Here is an 18,800-nt window from a genome sequence, read left to right on the forward strand (position 1 = left end):
CCTGCTGGGTATGCTTATGTGCCTCCCTGGTTGTTGAGCCCTGGACGGTGTCCACGAACACCAGTCCGCTGCAGCTCCCCTGGGTAAACCAGGATGAGTAGTGTCCCTCTGCTGCCACCAATTGTGGAGACACGGGGCTCAGTGGGTGCTCTCGTCCACTAAAACCCGCCGCCTTTAGAAAGACAGCGTGGCTCAGGGCTCATCCCAACTGAACGCCGGCCTCCTTAACCGTGGGCGTAACACTACTCAGATAACACAGGGTGAGGGAACCACAATAATTAGACTTTATTGGATCCCCAAACAATTAACGGCACATAACACATAACCAGCAAAACACACAAATGTAACAGGCAACAGTGTCTCACCCTTACGCTGGCTCACCAGGGATTTAGAATGTCCATGACTCACAGGTTCCAGGGCTACTTACTCCAATACAGCAGCACCCCGCTTTCAGCGGGCACCCACCGTGACTGGAATAATGCCAGATTTAGGAAGCTGGCTGAGGTCTGCAAAGTCTGTAACAGGTGACTGAACTGTCCCAACCTGAGTGTCCTCCTTAGGTAGTCCTGGTATGATGATACAATCCTGGCAGCCGGGGTCGAAATCCCTAGACTGTGGATATGGTCTCCAACCGGGACCGGAGTCCCTAGATTGAAGCCATAAGATATCCTGATCCTCTAGTCAGCTCCAAAGAGCTTAGACTGGATCCATCAGCATCCATCAACAACCACCTGGTGGCTTAAAGAAATCCCTTTTATAGCCACAGCCTTCCACTTGGATACACTGCGTCCTCATCGATTGGTTGGACAAGATCGCCTCTCCCATTGGATGAATCTCAAGCTGCATGGACAATGTTCATCCAAATGATGTGCATAGAAAGACTGAAGATATCTACATTGAGTCTGCAAGTCACAGACTCGACAATGGCTACTAAGGTAATCACATTAGCAATACACAACTACGTTACAATGGTTACTGAAAGAGTCTGGAGAAACAATACGTCTGGCTCTCAGTGGCCAACACAATTACATGAGTCAACAAGAGTCCTGTAGAAACAATGAGGGACTTATCCCCCGTCTATAAACAATCTATCATCCTGTCTGGCTGAATTTTAAGAAACTTTAACCCATGAGAGTCCATGTCGTCACACTCCTTACCCACTAATCCGGTCGCACCTGCGCGGCACCGCTCCTTATCCACTGATCCGATTCACGTGTCCACCGGTCACGGCTGCCGCTCCCGCTCGTGCTCTCCTGTGTCCTATCCCCAGTCTCATGTGTCTGACTCATGCTTCTGTATAGGGTCGGGCCGCGCCCACTCACCTGGTCTTATGGGCCCAGCACTGCTGCAGCAGGCTATGACGTGAGGCTGTGCTGGGTATATAAGACTGGCGTTACCATGTGGGCGGGGCCTGATCAACGTGTCTTGTAAGCCTTGTCTTGAAAGCTAGGTGCTCAGGTCCCCCTTGGGCCGTGTCCTGTGATCATACTATTGCCTGACATTCCTGATAAATACGGACCACAGCCACACCATAATTTAACAAGTTGGTATATAATGGAATGAAAAATCAAAATACATGGTGGGATATAGGACCCAGACCGGTCGCTAATTGGTATGAATAAGGAGGAGAAAAAAAAGCCTGACATTCCTACCAGACACCTGTGCCGGATTCCTGCACTGTCTCCAGGAACTCTGAAGCCCCAGTGACATTTCTACCCGTCCCCTGTGGGACGCAGTCCCTGCCACGCTAGTGCTCCGGCTAACGTGCACCCAGGCCTCCGGTGGGGTGCACGGCCCAGTAGATCCACCACCCGGACCTAATAATACGGAACGGAAACAGATGTCGCACGGATGCACCCGTGAAAAAAACGGACCGTTTTTTGCAAACCGCAAAAACGGATTGGTCGTGTGAATGTAGCCTTATTCTAATCTGCCGTTTATAAACAGCAGGCAGAAATAAGTGAATAGCGCCCCCCAGCATCAGAAAATCTCCGGGGTTTCAGGGGTAGCTGAGATTCTGGAGATCATGATTCAGGTCGGTTTGTCCGGTCCCCGCTCACGTGATCACCGGTATACACCATATACCGGTGATCACGTTACAGTAAGTGACATCGCCGGTAAAAAATTATTTATCTCCCATCTGGCATGAACAAACATGTCAGATGGGAGATAAATCTCCTCCCCGGTCCCCCGGTGTCGCCAAAGTGCCCCCCCCTGACCTCCTCCCGGAAAATCCAAGATGGCCGCGCGCACAACAGCGCGCCAGCCGCATTCACCCTACTCCTCTGATTTCTGTCGCATGTGCCATGACACATCGTGATCCAATTTGGGGGGACCCTACTTTTTTTTGTAATTATTATTATTTATAAAATAATTATAAAAAAGAGCCGGGGTGACCTCCACATTGGATCCCCAACCACGGTAAAGCTGCCAGCTGTGGTTTTCAGCCTACAGCCTTCTGCTTTACCCTAGCTGGCTATCAAAAATGGGGAGACACCACGTCATTTTTTTTTTTTAAACTATTTTTTTAAATAAAATAAATGAATGGGCTTCCCTGTATTTTGATTGCCAGCCAAGGTAACGCCAGGCAGATGGGGGTGGCAACCCGTAGCTGTCTGCTTTATCTGCGCTGAGAATCAAAAATATCGCGGAGTGCTATGTCATTTTTTTAATGATTTATTTTTACAGCATTGTCATGTCAGGCAATCAAAATACAGGGAAGCCCTTTTTTTTTTTTTTTTAGTTATTTAAATAAATAATTAAAAAAAATATATATGGGCTCCTGCTGCATTTTTTGTACTGCTAGCTAAGTGTAATCCAAGCACCTACTGGCAGCTAAGCCCTACTGCTTGGTGTTACCTTCACTGGCAATGGAAAATCCAGGGAAGCATTTTTTTTGCCAAAAAACTAAAAACAAAATGTCGTGGGCTTCGCCATATTTTTGTATGCTAGCCAGGTACAGCTGCCTATTTGTACCTGGCTGTGAACTAAAAATTTCATGAAATAATTAAAAAAAAAAAAACGACGTGAGCTTCGCCCCATTTTTGTGTCCAGCCGGGTACAACTAGGCAGCTGTGGATTGGATCCGCAGCACAGGTTAGCCCGAGGTTTCTGGGCCCCTCTGCTGCGAATTGCAGTCCGCAGCCGCCCCAGAAAATGGCGCTCTCATAGAATCGCCATCTTCTGGCGCTGTATCCAACTCTTTCAGCAGCCCTGAAGCCTGGTGGCTTGCTGGGTAATAATGAGTTAGTACTAGCTATGTTTTACTAGCTAGTATGAAGCCAGAGATTCTTAATGTCAGGCACGTTTGACCCAGCCATTAAGAATCTCCAATAAAGGGTTAAAAAAAAACGCCACACAGAGAAATACTTTAATAGAAATAAATACACAGACACACTTAGAGACTCCATCTTTATTACCCCCTGTCACCCCTCCACGATCCATGGTCTTCTATCTTCTTTCTCCTTCAACACATGCAGCTTTGTCTGCTCCATCAGATAGCATGGGAGAAAGGACGCTGTGCTCCGTGCAGAAATCACTCTGTGAGAGTGACCTCAGGCTCCCGGCTCTAAGCGGTGGCATGGGTTGCCATAGCAATGCTGCTCTGATCACGTGATTCCGATGCCGCTGCTTGCTGGTAGTGGGACGTCCCCGTCACCGCTACCAAGCGTGTTGCTATGGCAACGGTGATCTCCGTTATTGACTGACTGTGTCACCGGTCAGGAGCCGGCTTCTGCGGACGCTAGTAACCACGGTAAACATCGGGTAACCAAGAAGCCCTTTCCTTGGTTGCCCGATGTTTACCTTCGTTACCAGCGTCCGCTGCTGTCACGTTGTCAGTGCCGGCTCCCTGCTCCGTGCACACATAGCCAGACTACACATCGGGTAAAATTAACCCGATGTGTACTCTGGCTAGGAGTTCAGGGAGCCAGCGCTAAGCGGTGTGCGCTGGTAACCAAAGTAAATATCGGGTTGGTTACCCGATATTTACCTTAGTTACCAAGCGCAGCATCGCTTCCACGCGTCGCTGCTGGCTGGGGGCTGGTCACTGGTTGCTGGTGAGATCTACCTGTGTGACAGCTCACCAGCAACCCGTGTAGCGAAGCTCCAGCGATCCCTGCCAGGTCAGGTTGCTGGTGGGATCGCTGGAGCGTAACAGAGAGATGCAATGACAGGTCCTAGCATGTCGGCGTCATAGTCATGTGACCAGTCTGTAGCCAATGAGATTATAGACACGTGACTGGTCACATGGCTATTTTGACGTCACGATAGGTCCTGCATCACTGCTGGCAGTGCTGGTTACCGGGTAGATTCAGCGATCATCGGATGGAATAGCGGCAAGAGACAGAGTGCAGGACGGATCCCGGGGACAGGTAAGTGTTATGGCAATGTTTATTAACTGTATGTGTACATTTATAATGTGTTTTTATGTGTTTGTGATTGCCTCCCATTGTTTCCTATGGGGTTCGAGTGGTTCGCCGAACCGGTTCGCCGAACCGAACTCGAACCAGACCTCGGCCGGTTCGCTCATCTCTACTTATCACCTGCCCAATACAATTCCAACAGTGAAACATGAGGGAGGCAGCATCATGCTATGGGGGTGTTTTTCAGCTGTAGTGACAGGACGACTGGTTGCAGTTGAATGAAAGATGAATGTGGCCAAGTACATAGATATCCTGGAAGAAAACCCTCTGCCAGAGTGCTCTGGACCTCAGACTTGGCTGAATGTTCACCTTCCAACAAGACAATGACCCTAAGCACGCAGCTAAAATAACAAAGGAGTGGCTTTAGAACAACTCTGTGACCATTCTTGACTGGCCCAACCAGAGCCCTGACCTAAACCCAATTGAGCATCTCTGGAGAGACCTGAAAATGGCTGTCCACCAACGTTCACCATCCAACCTGATGGAACTGGAGAGAAAGGAAGAAAGGAAGAATGCAGAGTATCCCCAAATCCAGGTGTGAAAAACTTGCAGCATCATTTCCAAGAAGGCTCATGGCTGTACTAGCTCTAAAGGGTGCTTCTACTCAATACTGAACAAAGGGTCTGAATACTTATGACCATGTGATATTTCAGTTTTTCTTGTTTAATAAAGTTGCAAAAATGTCTAAATTTTTGTTTTTTTCTGTCAAGGTGGGGTACAGAGTGTACATTAATGAGAAAAAAATGAGCTTTTTTGAATTTACCAAATGGCTGCAATGAAACAGAGTGTGAAAAATTTAAAGGGGTCTGAATACTTTCCGTACCCACTGTATGTACCTACTTTTCATAAGAAAGTTCATTCATGTTTGACTTGTGAATAGAGATGGGAGAACCCACAGATGTTCGGTTCGGAACGAGACTTGAACCTGAACTTCTGCCTGGATGCTGAACCCCATATAAGGCTATGGGAACCTGAACATTGTGCTGTAAAATGGTGGTAGAAAGGGATAGGGGGGCTGCAAAGCATGACAGTTATACATACCGAGTCTCCCACATGGCTGTCAAATTGCTTCCTGGTCTACTCTGAGCTGCAGCTGTGAAAGGTGATGTCACTGAGTTTACCTGTGGTCAAAGGTGAAGGTTCCCATGGCACCCCGCCTCAGGTGAACTCATTGAACTGCATCTCCTGGCAGAAAACTGTTCAGATCACAGCAGAGGGAGGAGAGGAGCACCATCTTTTTGGAGCTTACAGCGTATGCTGTGTGCTCCACTTTCCCCTTGTCACCCACCGGGATGGATAGGGTGCGTACCGGTGCTGGGCAGCAGTGATTGCACCGTAACTGATACTGGCGTGATGCTCCCCACTCCGCCGCTCACCCCCCTCCCACTCTGACGCTCACCCCCCCACTCCACTCACAACCCCTCAGCTCACTCTCCCCCGCCGCTTACCACCCCTCTCTCCTGCCACTCATCCCCCCGCATGTGCTCTCTTTGGGCTTCCGCTTCTCGCTGCTATGTACTGTGATCTCTGACAGGACAGGCTGCTGCGTGCGCAGGTCTGAGATGAGTGCATGCGGCTGGGAGCGGTGATCTGCAGCCTGAGCGGCACTGCACTACAGATCACCGCTCCTCGCTGCATGTCACCTTTGACCTCCAATCCTGGCCGGCAGCACAGTATATGGGGGCGCAGGATACAATGAGGCATTGGGAAACAGCCAGTAGGGCATTGGGAAACAGTCAGTGGGACATTGGGAAACAGTCAGTGGGGCATTGGGAAACAGCCAGTGGGGCATTGGGAAACAGTCAGTGGGGCATTGGGAAACAGTCAGTGGGTCATTGGGAAACAGTCAGTGGGGCATTGGGAAACAGTCAGTGGGGCATTGGGAAACAGTCAGTGGGGCATTGGGATACAGTGGAGCACTATGCAGCTGGCCTTAGTGACACTTTAGACATATTAGGATCACTTTGCAGTCACCATCAAAATGGCTCCGCACTGTGATCCTAAACTTCATTCTCTCTTATCCTTTTGGAAACACCCAGAACAGGAGGGGGAGGCGTGACATCACACACCCACTTTTACTGCAGTTGTAATGTGAGCTAATTCTACAGTAGCTCTATAGTAGGATTTCAGCAGCTACTCCCCGTAGTGTTTAAGAGTGGAAAATATCAAACTTATACGTTTTTATATTTTCCTCAATTAAAAACAAATAATATTATTTAAACATAACATTAAAACATTAATACTTTATATTTTTTCAGCTATTGGAAAGAAAAAAAATTTTGACGACACCTTCTTTTTAAGAAGCCACAATGACAATAAACAATAGGCAGAAGAGACCCCCTCTGTGATGGTTAACAGGAGACCCTAAAGATCATCAAAGAAAGACAAATGAAAAAAACAATAGGTAACAAGTATGATGTAGACAACATCAGTAAAAGATTAAAGAGAGCCATTCAAGCAGACAAAGAACTTTATTTCCAAAAGATATGTGTTAGGCCTGTTTCAGACATCAATGATTTCTGGTACATTTGTGCTTTTTTTTTATACGTACCAGAATCACTGACATTCGCAGACCCATTATAATGAATGGGTCTGCTCACACATCAGTGATTTCTCACTGACCGTGTCTCCGTGTAGCGTACACGTGTGTCCGTGATTGCCGCACGGAGACATGTCTGTTTTTTTCTGGCATCACTGATGTCCCACGGACCACGCAGTGGTGTGATCCGTGAAACACAAACCAGAAAAACACGGACATTTAAAATAATAAATATTTTCAACTCACCTTTCCAACGACGCTGTCTGCAGCCCTTGCTCTCTGCAGCTTCCTGCCCAACTCATGAAGATTCATGAATGCAGTCAGAGCTGACCTGGAAGTAGCTGCAGAGAGCAGTGGCCGGACGCTACAGAGCTGGATACTTTAGCACCAAAACATCTACACCAGACTATCATGGTTCTTGTAAGACTAGCTTCGCAGTCCCTAAAGGCCCATGCCCCAACTGAAATAATCTTAAGGGCTCTTTTCCACTTGCGATTTTCATGTGCGGGTGCGATCCGATAAAACAACGGATCGCACATGCACCAGTCTTGGCAGTGTTATCTTTACTTTTATTTCTCGACACAAATCGTGCTCTCGGTGCAATCACAGAATGCTGTGTTTTGCAGCGAATCTCAGCTCATGCACCCCCATACACGCCTATGGGAGCGTGTGAAACATCGCACTTCACTCACATGTTATACGACTGCAGTGCGATATACACAGAGCCAGACAGTGGAGGAGATGGGAGAAAGTGTTCCCTCTCTCTTCTCCGAGGCTGTGATATGATCGCAAGATCGCATCACAGTCGCATGACCCTCGGCTGACACCCGCAGCAGAGGGTCATTAGCATATTGCTTAAAATGCTCTCGCACCGGAAACGGCCCGCAAGTGGAAAAGAGCCCTAACTGGAAGACTCAGATGACCTTTCAGACCTTTGCTTCCTAAAGGACCATCAAGGGTTTCATGTAACTTCTTTAGAATCTGGATGAAGGTGTAGAGTAAAGGGGGATTTACACGCAGCGATATCGCTAGCGAGCGTACCCGCCCCCGTCGTTTGTGCGCCACAGGCAAATTGCTGCCCGTGGCGCACAATATATCGTTAGAAGCCGTCACACGGACTTACCTGCCTAGCGATGTCGCTGTGGCCGGCGAACTGCCTCCTTTCTAAGGATGCGGTTCATGCAGCGTCACAGCGGTGTCACTAAGCGGCCGCCTAATAGAAGCGGAGGGGCGGAGATGAGCGGCCGTAACAACCCGCCCACCTCCTTCCTTCCTCATTGCCGGCGGCTGCAGGTAAGCTGTAGTTCTTCGTTCCCGAGGTGTCACACATACCGATGTGTGCTGCCTTGGGAACGACGAACAACCTGCATCCTCAACAATCAATGATTTTTTGAAAATAAATGACGTGTCAACGATGGACGATTTGGTGAGTATTTTCCGTCATTAAAGGCCACTCTTTGGTGTCACATGCAACTACGTCGCTAACGATGCCGGATGTGCGTCACGGAATCCGTGACCCCGGCGATATATCGTTAGATACATCACTGCGTGTAACGGGGCCTTAAGATTAAGTAAGAATAAGGTAAACCAAAAGAATCAATCTACCAGGAGAAACACTTGGCAGACAGGCTGTAATTTCAAGCAGGGTCCACTTTAGAAATATCACCAGTGGGAAATGCAAACTTTGAGAAGCTTTAAATAGTTACACCCACTGGGTGATAAGACAGATTGAATTAGAGATTTGGAAGCACTTGTTGGCAAAAACGAAATTAACACACAAAATATTCAGAACTTGGACAGCAACCAAATCTGACTATGGCTCAGTGGAGATGGAAACGGACCACAGCACAGGAGACTGCTGGATCAAATCCAAGGCATGATAGTATGTACAGAGATAGAAAATGAACATTTGAAGGACAAGACCAGGAAGGCATACAAAAATATCAAAGAGATACGATGAAAGTTTCAACCAAGAGTGGGAATGTTGAAAGATGCCAACAGGAACATACTAACTGAGCCAGAACTGATCAAGGAAAGATAGAATGAGTGCACTAAGCGACTCAGTGATCTGGGAAGAAACTGGTACTGGAAATTATAGCGAACATAACATCTTGAAGGACAAAGTCATTGCTGCGATAAAGCTTCTGGCAAAAAAGCAAAGCACCTGGATGTGACAGTATTCCAATAGAGTTAATAAAATAATTTTACTGTGTTAATCACCAAAAACTTTGGAATACCATGAAGAATGTGGGTATGCCAAACCATCTGATCAGCTTTATCAGGAACCTTTACATCAAAGATACAACATTGATACCAACAAGCATAGATGGAAGGAAGGAAGTGTTACAGGGTGTCAAGATGTAATGTTTGAACATGTAACTGTGACGCCCTGGCCTATCAGGTCGTCACAGGGTATTGTGCAATCTGCCCTTCTGTGCAATATCCACCTCCTCCTTGGTTATGGGTCTCTAACTACATGGTGTCACCGCCAACAGCTAGTAAAATCCTAGCAACACTTTGCACCACACCCACCTGACACACCATTGGACGGCCTGAGTGGAATAGGGTTGCCCACTTGGGGGGTTGGTTTTAGGGGAGGTCAGGAGTGTCAGGAGTAGGTCAGTGAAGTGTAGGAAGTGAAGGAGAGAGGAGGTCAGGAGCCGGGCTCCTTGGAAGCAACTAGGTAGCAGCCGATGGTCTGGGCCTAGTAGGAGCTGGACCCCCGGTCGCAGGGGATCGTGACAAGGGGCACAGAACTGTCAAGGATGACAGCCGGCAGCCTTGTACCATCACTGGGATGGGACCAGGGCACGACAGGGTACGTGGACCCTAGGTCAGGGAGTAGCTTCAGGCAACCTGACAATTTACCCGACGAGAATGGAGGCTTCAAGATCCGCTCTCCACCCACTCCAAATTCGGGGTACTAACTCAACAAGGGGGATAGGACTTTCCACAAAAATGGTCCAGAAAATCCCAAGCGTGAACCCTGAGAGCAAGCTCCCACAGTTAGCAACACTGGGGAGCGGGACCCGACTAGTTCTATACTACTGGGACCAACAAGCAAGTGAACTTAGTGCCAGGAGGAAGGTCACAGATCACCAGGCAGCACCATTGGGGACGGGACCCGAACTAGCTCCCCTCAGCGGCAGCGGTGTCCGGAACTTTGGTTTACTCAGTTGTCAGCTTTATGGACTAAGTGAGTACACAAGTGACCCCTTCACTCCCCAACGGCACTCCCCAACTCCCATCACCGAGTCTCGGGGCATTCCCCCTACCCGTGGAGGGTCCTAACACCTGGCTGCCCCACTCCATCGCCCTCGGGTACTCCCAACTGCAGCGGTGGTACTACACTTTACCACACACCATGGGTGGCGTTACGAACTCTAAACACAATCCCCTGTAAATACCCCCCTTCATTTGAGTGGCTGCACGACCCCCGGGTCCGGACACCCCTCGAGCCACCGCGGATCCAGATCCGAGCAGCCCTGCTGCTGACAACAAGGCGGCACATAACTCCTACTCAATATAAAGAAGACAAGAAGTCCAGAGGAGAAAAGTGGCAGCTCACGAGGTAAGTGGCCAAACAACTTTATTCTGCGGTCGCAGACAAGCTCAGGAACAGTGGGGAGAGGAGGGGTGCAGGGACGGAGAGCGGACGACAGCCTGTTTCGCATGGACTTGTCAAAGCGCTATCCACAGCGTGAAACAGGCTGTCGTCCGCTCTCCGTCTCTGCACCCCTCCTCTCCCCACTGTTCCTGAGCTTGTCTGCGACCGCAGAATAAAGTTGTTTGGCCACTTACCTCGTGAGCTGCCGCTTTTCTCTTGTGGACTATTGGAATTTGTTCACACTGTCTGCTGAGCACCACTTGGCTTCATTAGCTCAGGAACTTATGAAGTCCAGAAAAACAGCTGAACACTCCTGAACCGTGAGTACAGCTCCACTGCATGGCAGCATAGACTGCAGTGCCCGACTTTCCTTCTTTTCATTACCATAAAGGAGACAAGATATTGACTACTGCCAGGTACGACAGGGACACATTTGAGATGGATGGCAACAAACTGGAAGTTGTAAAGGACTTCAACTTACTAGGATCAATGATCACTCAAGATGCTGTGATGACACCTGAAGTCAATAGGAGAATAGCTATGGGCAAATCAACAATGAAATCACTGGACAAGGTGTTCAAATTGAATAATGTTTCACAGGTGACGAAGACACGGCTCGTACACAGTTTGTTCTTGTCTGTAGTAACATACAGATATGAAACGCGATGTCAAGTTATTCACATATAACCAAAAAGGTTGTCAACATAAACATTGCACAAATATAATGGAGACCATTTCTACTTATAAATTTACCCAACAAAAAATGGAGATGCTAAGTCATATAAAACATAGAATTTTATTAGTTTTTGCTATAATTTCTAAATATAAAAAAAAACATGACTTATTAATTAAATAATGTGGACAATAGGAATCCAGAAAAAAATAAAACAGATTAGCAGCAGAAAGGCTAAGAATAGCACCACAGAGTCACATGTAATGGACTAGAGGTGCTAGTGACTTAAGTATAAAGGTGTATAGAGTGGAGAGAAATAAACCTGTCAGTGGTTTCCAAAGGAAATAAGCTGAATAGCTTTTTACAGTTAGTAAAAACGTTCTCACCCTACTGCAATAACATCAACATAAATGTATCTAAGATCATCTCACTGTGCTGGTTAAAAGATAGTCTCAATGCCTCATCGCGCGTTTCGGCACTTCCTCGTCAGGAGACTTCCTTGTAGCTGCTATTTACTTATGTCAGATTTATGATATTAATAAGAAGTTGTTTTCTGCAGAGAACAATGAAGCGTTAATAAGACAATCTTAGTTTTACTTTCCCAATTATGCTAATGTTGTGTTTAGCAGTGTCCCAATTATTGTCTAGCACTTTCAAGTTACAATGTTTGGAAAGGTCAATGAGATGATTTTGTAACTACTGCAGAAATTACAACCTCTCTCCGTAGTACAAGTTGTGCTACAAGAAGAGCAAAGGGCATTGTGTAGAGGGGGATGAGATTGGGTTCCACTGTTTAAGTTGCCTTTGAATGCATAATTATTGACTATGTGTCATTGAGAAATTGATCCTTTAATAGGTATTAACAAAGATGCACATTGTTCTTGTTCTTTGTAAATGTGTGTTTGAAGGCAGAGGAGAATGACAGCTCTGTTATCATTGGATTTAGTCAATGTCAACTGGAAGAGAGGTGAGGTGTCTATGGAGGGTTATGTGGTCTATACAGTTCTATAAAATGAAGGGCATTTACATAACTAAATAAATAGTGAAAGTATGTGAGGTGCAGAAAGAGCATATTCATGAAACTCACTGTTGTTTCTATCCAAATAATGGCTGTAATTCATCATTATCTTTGTGTCTTTTTTTTCTGGAGCAAAAATGGTTCTAATAGTGACTTTTGTGTATGTTCATTACGGTATTTAATTTGTCCCTTTTTTAAGTTACCTTTAGGCCCTGTGCGCACGCTGCGGATTTTCCGCGGATTTTGCCGCGGATTTGTCGCGGACTTGCTGCAGAAAATGTGTTTAACATTGCTGCAGTCATTCCCCAGCAAATCCTATGGGTTTGAAAAAAATGCTGTGCGCACACTGCATTTTTTCATACCCGCGGCTTTACCCGCGAACGTTCCGCTGCGGAATTAATGAGAATGTCACTTCTTTTCCGCAGGTACCTGCGGTTTTTGCCCTAGATAATGGTAAAAACTGCGTGGACCAATTTGCAGTAAATCCGCAGTAAATCCATGGTAAATCTGCGGTAAATCCGCAGCAAACCGCGGCAAAACCGCGTGTGCGGAATTTTTTCAGAGGATCCGTTTTTTTTCTTTAGAACAAGGCACTTTCTAGTGCGCACAAAGCCTTACATGGTTTTGCTATTTCATTTTTACATTGACAAGATGGTTTTCCTCATCCATAAGCCTACTTTAACTTTTTGACTAGCCATTTTTTACTTTTTGAAATGTCACAAACTTTTTAGTAGTAGTAGTTCTTTACTAGAGTTCAAAACGTATCTAATTTTATTTCTGTGCATGTGAGGACTAGTGCGTGACATTTTAAAGCATCATGAAACTTTTTGCTCTAAACAAGTAAATACAAAAAATATTTAACTTTAAGCTAAAGTTATGAACCCCTGTGCACCATTTTTTAGAATTAAGAGCAAAAAAACCTGTAACGAATGCCATAAAACAAAAAAGTCACTGAAAAAAAGTCAATGATGAAACAGGGACGAAAGCAGGAAATTTGGAACAAAATACTTTTAACAGTTGCAAATTTTTTTGCGCAACAAGGAGTTGAGCATTGAGCAAATTTTTTTGTATCTTTTGGTGTTTGCACAGCAATTTTTGCCAGTTCCTCCGAAAATGGCCAGAGCTGAGTTGGAGCAGAGGTGGCCCAGTAGTCTGAAACTTGCCGGGCTCCGCTCCACACTGTGGCTAAGTGTGGGAGCCTGCTCTCAGGGCTCACGCTTGGGATTTTCTTGGACCGTTTGTTTGGAAGGCTCTATCCCCCTCATTGCGCTAGTGCCCCAATTCTGGAGCGGGTTGGAACAGATCATAAAGGCTCTGTTCTCCTCAGGTTGATTGCCGGGTTGTCTGAAGCTTCTCCCCGACCTAAGGTCCGTCTACCCCACCGTACCTTCAGTCCCCGACCGGTGACAGTGCCAGGCTGCTGACTTTCCTCCTTGACAGGTCCAGGCACCTAGCCACAATCCCCTGCGATCGGGGGTCCAACTCCTCTAGGTCCAGACCACCGTCTGCAACCTAGACAGCTTCTCTTGGGAGCCACCACTCCCGACCTCCTCTCTTCATTTCACCGACTACATTACTCACCTCCCCTATATGACCTCTCAGGTGGGCGACTATTCCACTCAAGCCATCCACTGGTGTGCCCGGTGGGTGTGGTGCAGTGTGTATCTAGGATTTTATTTGCTTTTGGAGGTAACACCGTAAGATAGGGACCCAGAACCATGAGGGACTTGGAATACTGCATGGAAGGGCAGCTTGTACAGTACCCTGTGATGACCTGATAGTCCAGGGGCGTCACATTCCGGCTTGGTTAAATGTAGCTCGTCCCCGAGCTACAAGACATCCAGAGCTTTATTTTTGTAACTGGAAGAAAAAGAATAACATTTTATTTACAGGTTCACGTCCCACATTAGGGAGGCACATTTCATAAACATTACTTTAAACTCTTAGAGTTCATCTTTAACCATGGAACGCTACCAGTTATGCTAGTAGCGGAGGCTAAACCTGCTCCTTTGTAGCCTCTTCCTGTGACAGTCCAGTTCCAACGTCCCAGATCCCGTCAACCCGCCACCCAAACAATCTGACCCGCGACATTCCTACTTTTGGGTCCGTGACCAGGTTGAGGTCCCTGATGTTAAAACGACGACTCTGATAGGCACAGGAGGTGCAACTATTTACAATTAGCACAAGTCCGTGCTGGCCACAACCAGTCCTGCAGACATGGTCCATTTTTACTACTAAAACACCTATAAAAGAACCGGAGTCCATGCACCTGGTGCAAACATCATTATAATTTCAAACCCCATCCTTTATTGGGGTCAAAACGCCTCACATGGCCTCGGGTGCCGCGGCCCTCTGACGCGGAAGGTGGCTTTTCTCAGATGCTCTTTCTCTCTTTGAGTATGGACATCAAACTCCCGTCGTCGCTGATCTTGGGTTGTCATCTCTTGGTGTAGCTTACGCTGATGTCGTTCCTAGTAGGGGGCATCAGCGTCTGGCCTCACCTCCCTTTCTGGCATGGTTTGTGGGTGCACTTCTGCGGACCCAGCAGCCACCAGGATGCCGCGCGGCGGCGGAACTGGCAGCTCCTCAGGTTCTGCCTCCGCCATGCTGGGAAAAGGCACCGACTGCTCCGCAGCCGGGGGTGCAGAGTCCGGGTGCTCCGTATCAAGGTACGAGCCTGGGGATGCGTCTGGGTCTGGTTGGGCTGCTATCGGGGTAACCGCTGTCGTGGCCTGGTCAGGTAAGGAGGTTGGAAGCTCTGCAGCTGGCTCCTTGCAGATTGGGGCTAAAGGTTCCACTGCCGTGGTTGGGGTAGGCAGCTGGGCGTCTGCCAAGGATGAGGGTGACGGTGGTAGAGTGCTTGCAGCGGGCGGGGGCAGACCGGCTCCCACAGCTGCATAGGCCGAATCAATCGAATCAACTGGGACTGGGTAACCTCTTACCAGTTCCTCACGTGGGATTTCTATCTCACGGGCTCGCACCGCCATTTCCAGGCTCCTCGTCTCTTCCCTCCAGTGGTCCAGTATGAAGAGGAATTGCGTCCGCATCCTCCTGCAGAGCTGTTCCGTCTCTTGCTCGATCCAGGTCGCGGTCCCGGGAGCAGCGCGCTCCGGTGACCAGTCTCGCGCAGCTGCCATCTTCCCTCTGTGGTGTCCAGGAATGTTATGGCAGAGTCCTGGGATCCCTGCTTCTCTTGCGCTGTTACATGCCGTCACGCCCCCCTCGGTTTTCGCCCACCACTCACTGCTGCGCCGGGGCCCTCTGGGAAGACTCTCAGGACGAAGGGCGGGGCTTCTGCTTCGCGCGCTTTTGGTCGAGAAGATAGTGTTTTTATGCCAAAGATGGCGGAAATTGCGGGAAACGGGACTTTTAACTTGCAGCTTGGACCTTCAAGGCGCACATCACCCAGGTTAGTGGGTGCTGTCCGAATCCTGTTTGTGACACCAAGTAATTTAGAGGTATGCTGACCCTGCAGCGGATCGAACTGCTCGGATCCGTGTAATGACTTGTGGCTTGAGGTTTCCGGCCCCGGTGGCTTGGGTCCACTTCTAAACGTAAAAGGGGGGCGTTATTTACAGGGGAGGTATAGTTTGTGACGCCACCCGTGGTGTACTGTAATGAAGGGATACCGCCGCTGCTTATGGGAGTACCCAAGGTGATGGAGTCGGGCAGCAAGGTGTCGTTGCCTTCCACGGGTAAGGGAAGGCCCCAGGACTCGGTGGGGTGCCGTAGGGTGCAGGGATCACTCAGGTACTCACTCAGTCAATAAGCAGACGCTGACAACCGGGTAAACCAAATCTCAGGGTATCGCTGCCGATTGAGGGGAGCTCGTCCGGTTCCCGTCTCCCACAGTGTTGCCTGGTGATCCGTGACTTGCCTCCTGGCACTAAGTTTAACTTCAACGTAGTGACCCAGTAGTCTGAAACTTGCCGGGCCCCGCTCCCCACTGAGGCCAAGTGTGGGAGCCTGCTCTCAGGGCTCACGCTTGGGATTTTCTTGGACCGTTTGTTTAAAAGGCCCTATCCCCCTCGTTGCGCTAGTGCCCCGATTCTGGAGTGGGTGGGAACAGATCATAAAGGCTCCGTTCTCCTCAGGTTAATTGCCGGGTTGCCTGAAGCTTCTCCCCAACCTAGGGTCCGTCTACCCCACCGTGCCTTTGTTCTAGGACCGGTGACAGTGCAAGGCTGCTGACCTTCCTCCTTGACAGGTCCAGGCACCTAGCTACAATCCCCTGCGACCGGTGGTCCGACTCCTCTAGGTCCAGACCACCGTCTGCGACCTAGACAGCTTCTCTTGGGAGCCACCACTCCCAACCTCTTCTCTTCACTTCACCGACTACACTTTTCACCTCCCCAACCCCCCAGGTGGGCGACTGTATTCCACTCAAGCCGTCAACTGGTGTGCCTGGTGGATGTGGTGCAGTGTGTATCTAGGATTTGCTTTGCTTTTGGAGGCAACACCATAAGATAGGGACCCAGAATCATGAGGGACTTGGAATACTGCATGGAAGGGCAGCTTGTACAGTACCCTGTGACCATCTGATAGTCCAGGGGCGTTACAGAGGCGTAACGGGGTGTGGAAATGCCTGCTTGTATAATTCATGTTGAGCTGTGGCATGCCCTTATGTGACATCACAAATCTTTCTTCAGCCTCTGACTGTAGTAATATGTGTGGTGAGGCGCAACAAGGCTTGCACTACTTTTAACAAGCTCCTGATTTATCAAGAAGCATGAGCCTTTCAATGAAAAAGGCACATCTCACTTCAACATGCCTCCTCATCAAGAACAGCATGAACAAAGCTGGTCTTCATGAATCAGGGCAAGAGCAATATATGGGCCCTTTGCAGCCCAAGAGCTCATAAAATACAAAATTCCACCTGTTTTGGAGGTAGAAATGGCCCCCTAACCTCTAATGCTCCTGTGTGGCCGCACAGGTTGCAATAATGGTATATCCGACTCTGATCAGGGCCAAAACGTTTTTTAGGAAACATAACTCATAGAAAACTCTATGTATCTTAAAAAAAAAAAGCTGTTATAGTAAAAATGTAAAAAATATAATATTTTTTGTCCCAAATTACTATTAAAATTTAGAACTGTTTAAAGGAATCTATTTGTGTCTTAAGACCTCAGCAATATAACGCCTCCTCTTCACTGTCCTGGGTGTCTCTAAGACATCTGTCTGCTGCAGAAGCCTCAGTCATCTGTCTTGTCTGCAGTAGGGTAAAATATTACTTATTCCTGCTTTCTTCACTTGGTGCAACATGAGCCCCAAGAGACCATGATATAAAATAGGGTACATGTACTGTTCCTGTACAGGAGCTCTTATCTGTCTCTGTCTGACCCTGGTCTGCAGCCCACCTGCAGCTGAAGATGGAACAGATAAGCAGTTCTCTACTGGACACCTACAAGGCCAAAGAAGTATTTAATGGGTGTGTAAAATGGGGGCACGGGCTGTTATTATTATGATGTTCCCAGTTTTTCTGACACCGAACGGCCTAGCACAATGGAGCCATCTCATAGCGTCAATCCAGTCCCTGTGCGGTTCCATGTACTCTCAGTAACAGGGGGAAGCAGCGCTCTCGGCTCTGCCACACTGGACTGCATACTCATCCTCCGTGCAATTCCAGTCCCTACCCACTTAGCTGAGACCCCAGTATGGGCGTACAAGTTATTGTAAGGAAGTAGGCAATAGGCCATAGTCCACCTCCCCCATCTAGTACAAGATGAGGGCACAGTCCTTAAATGTTTCACAACAGCCCAAAGCTTCGAAAGACTCTAGTACTTTCTTGTAAACGGGGCAAAGTTTCAAACCATGGACTCATGAGCGACATCAGGTCATCCATTTCCTTTCCTCCCATTCCCCTCAACAGCAGTTCACCTGTCCTCAACCTGAGGAGAGTAACATGCTTCCTCCCTCCCCTCCTCCAAGATTTGCCCTTGGGGTTGGGCAAGTCCATGGGTGCAGAGTCCAGAGTGGACCGGGCAGAGCCCGTATCAGGGGCTGGTTGAGTCCACGGGATTAATAGGGACAGAGTCCATGCGCTAGATAACGTAAATTCCATGTGAAGGGCTTACAACCCACTCACAGCCCACAGCCTCTAAATCCAGAATGAGGTGCCCAAACTGTGCGCACAACAAACTGGAAGGGGGCTAACACAAATATTTTCAGCTGTACTCTATAATTCTGCCACTTTCGGAGACTACACAAGTATGCTCCTTCTTTTCTTGCATGCTCAACAGCAATGGCAATGTCCTGCTCTGTTGCAGGTGTTTTACTGCCCTGTTCGCGTCTTTCAGGGCGGAGCCTCTTTCGGCTCAGCTGCCTGTTTCTTTAGATATGCTGCCCGTTCTCCATCAGCTTGCTGTGATGGGCGGGGTCTCACTTTCTGCCATGCCCTCCAAGGGCATGCACTATTCAACATGGGTCAGTGTCTCCAGGCATGGTTCCCCCTCCTGCAGGCATAGCCTTTGGATGGCTGCACTGACCTTGATGCACTTTGACTCCAATGTCGCACATGATGGGTCTTCCTTTGACCTGTG

This window comes from Anomaloglossus baeobatrachus, chromosome 9, assembly GCF_048569485.1.
Source record: "Anomaloglossus baeobatrachus isolate aAnoBae1 chromosome 9, aAnoBae1.hap1, whole genome shotgun sequence".
In the NCBI taxonomy this organism is placed as follows: Eukaryota; Metazoa; Chordata; class Amphibia; order Anura; family Aromobatidae; genus Anomaloglossus; species Anomaloglossus baeobatrachus.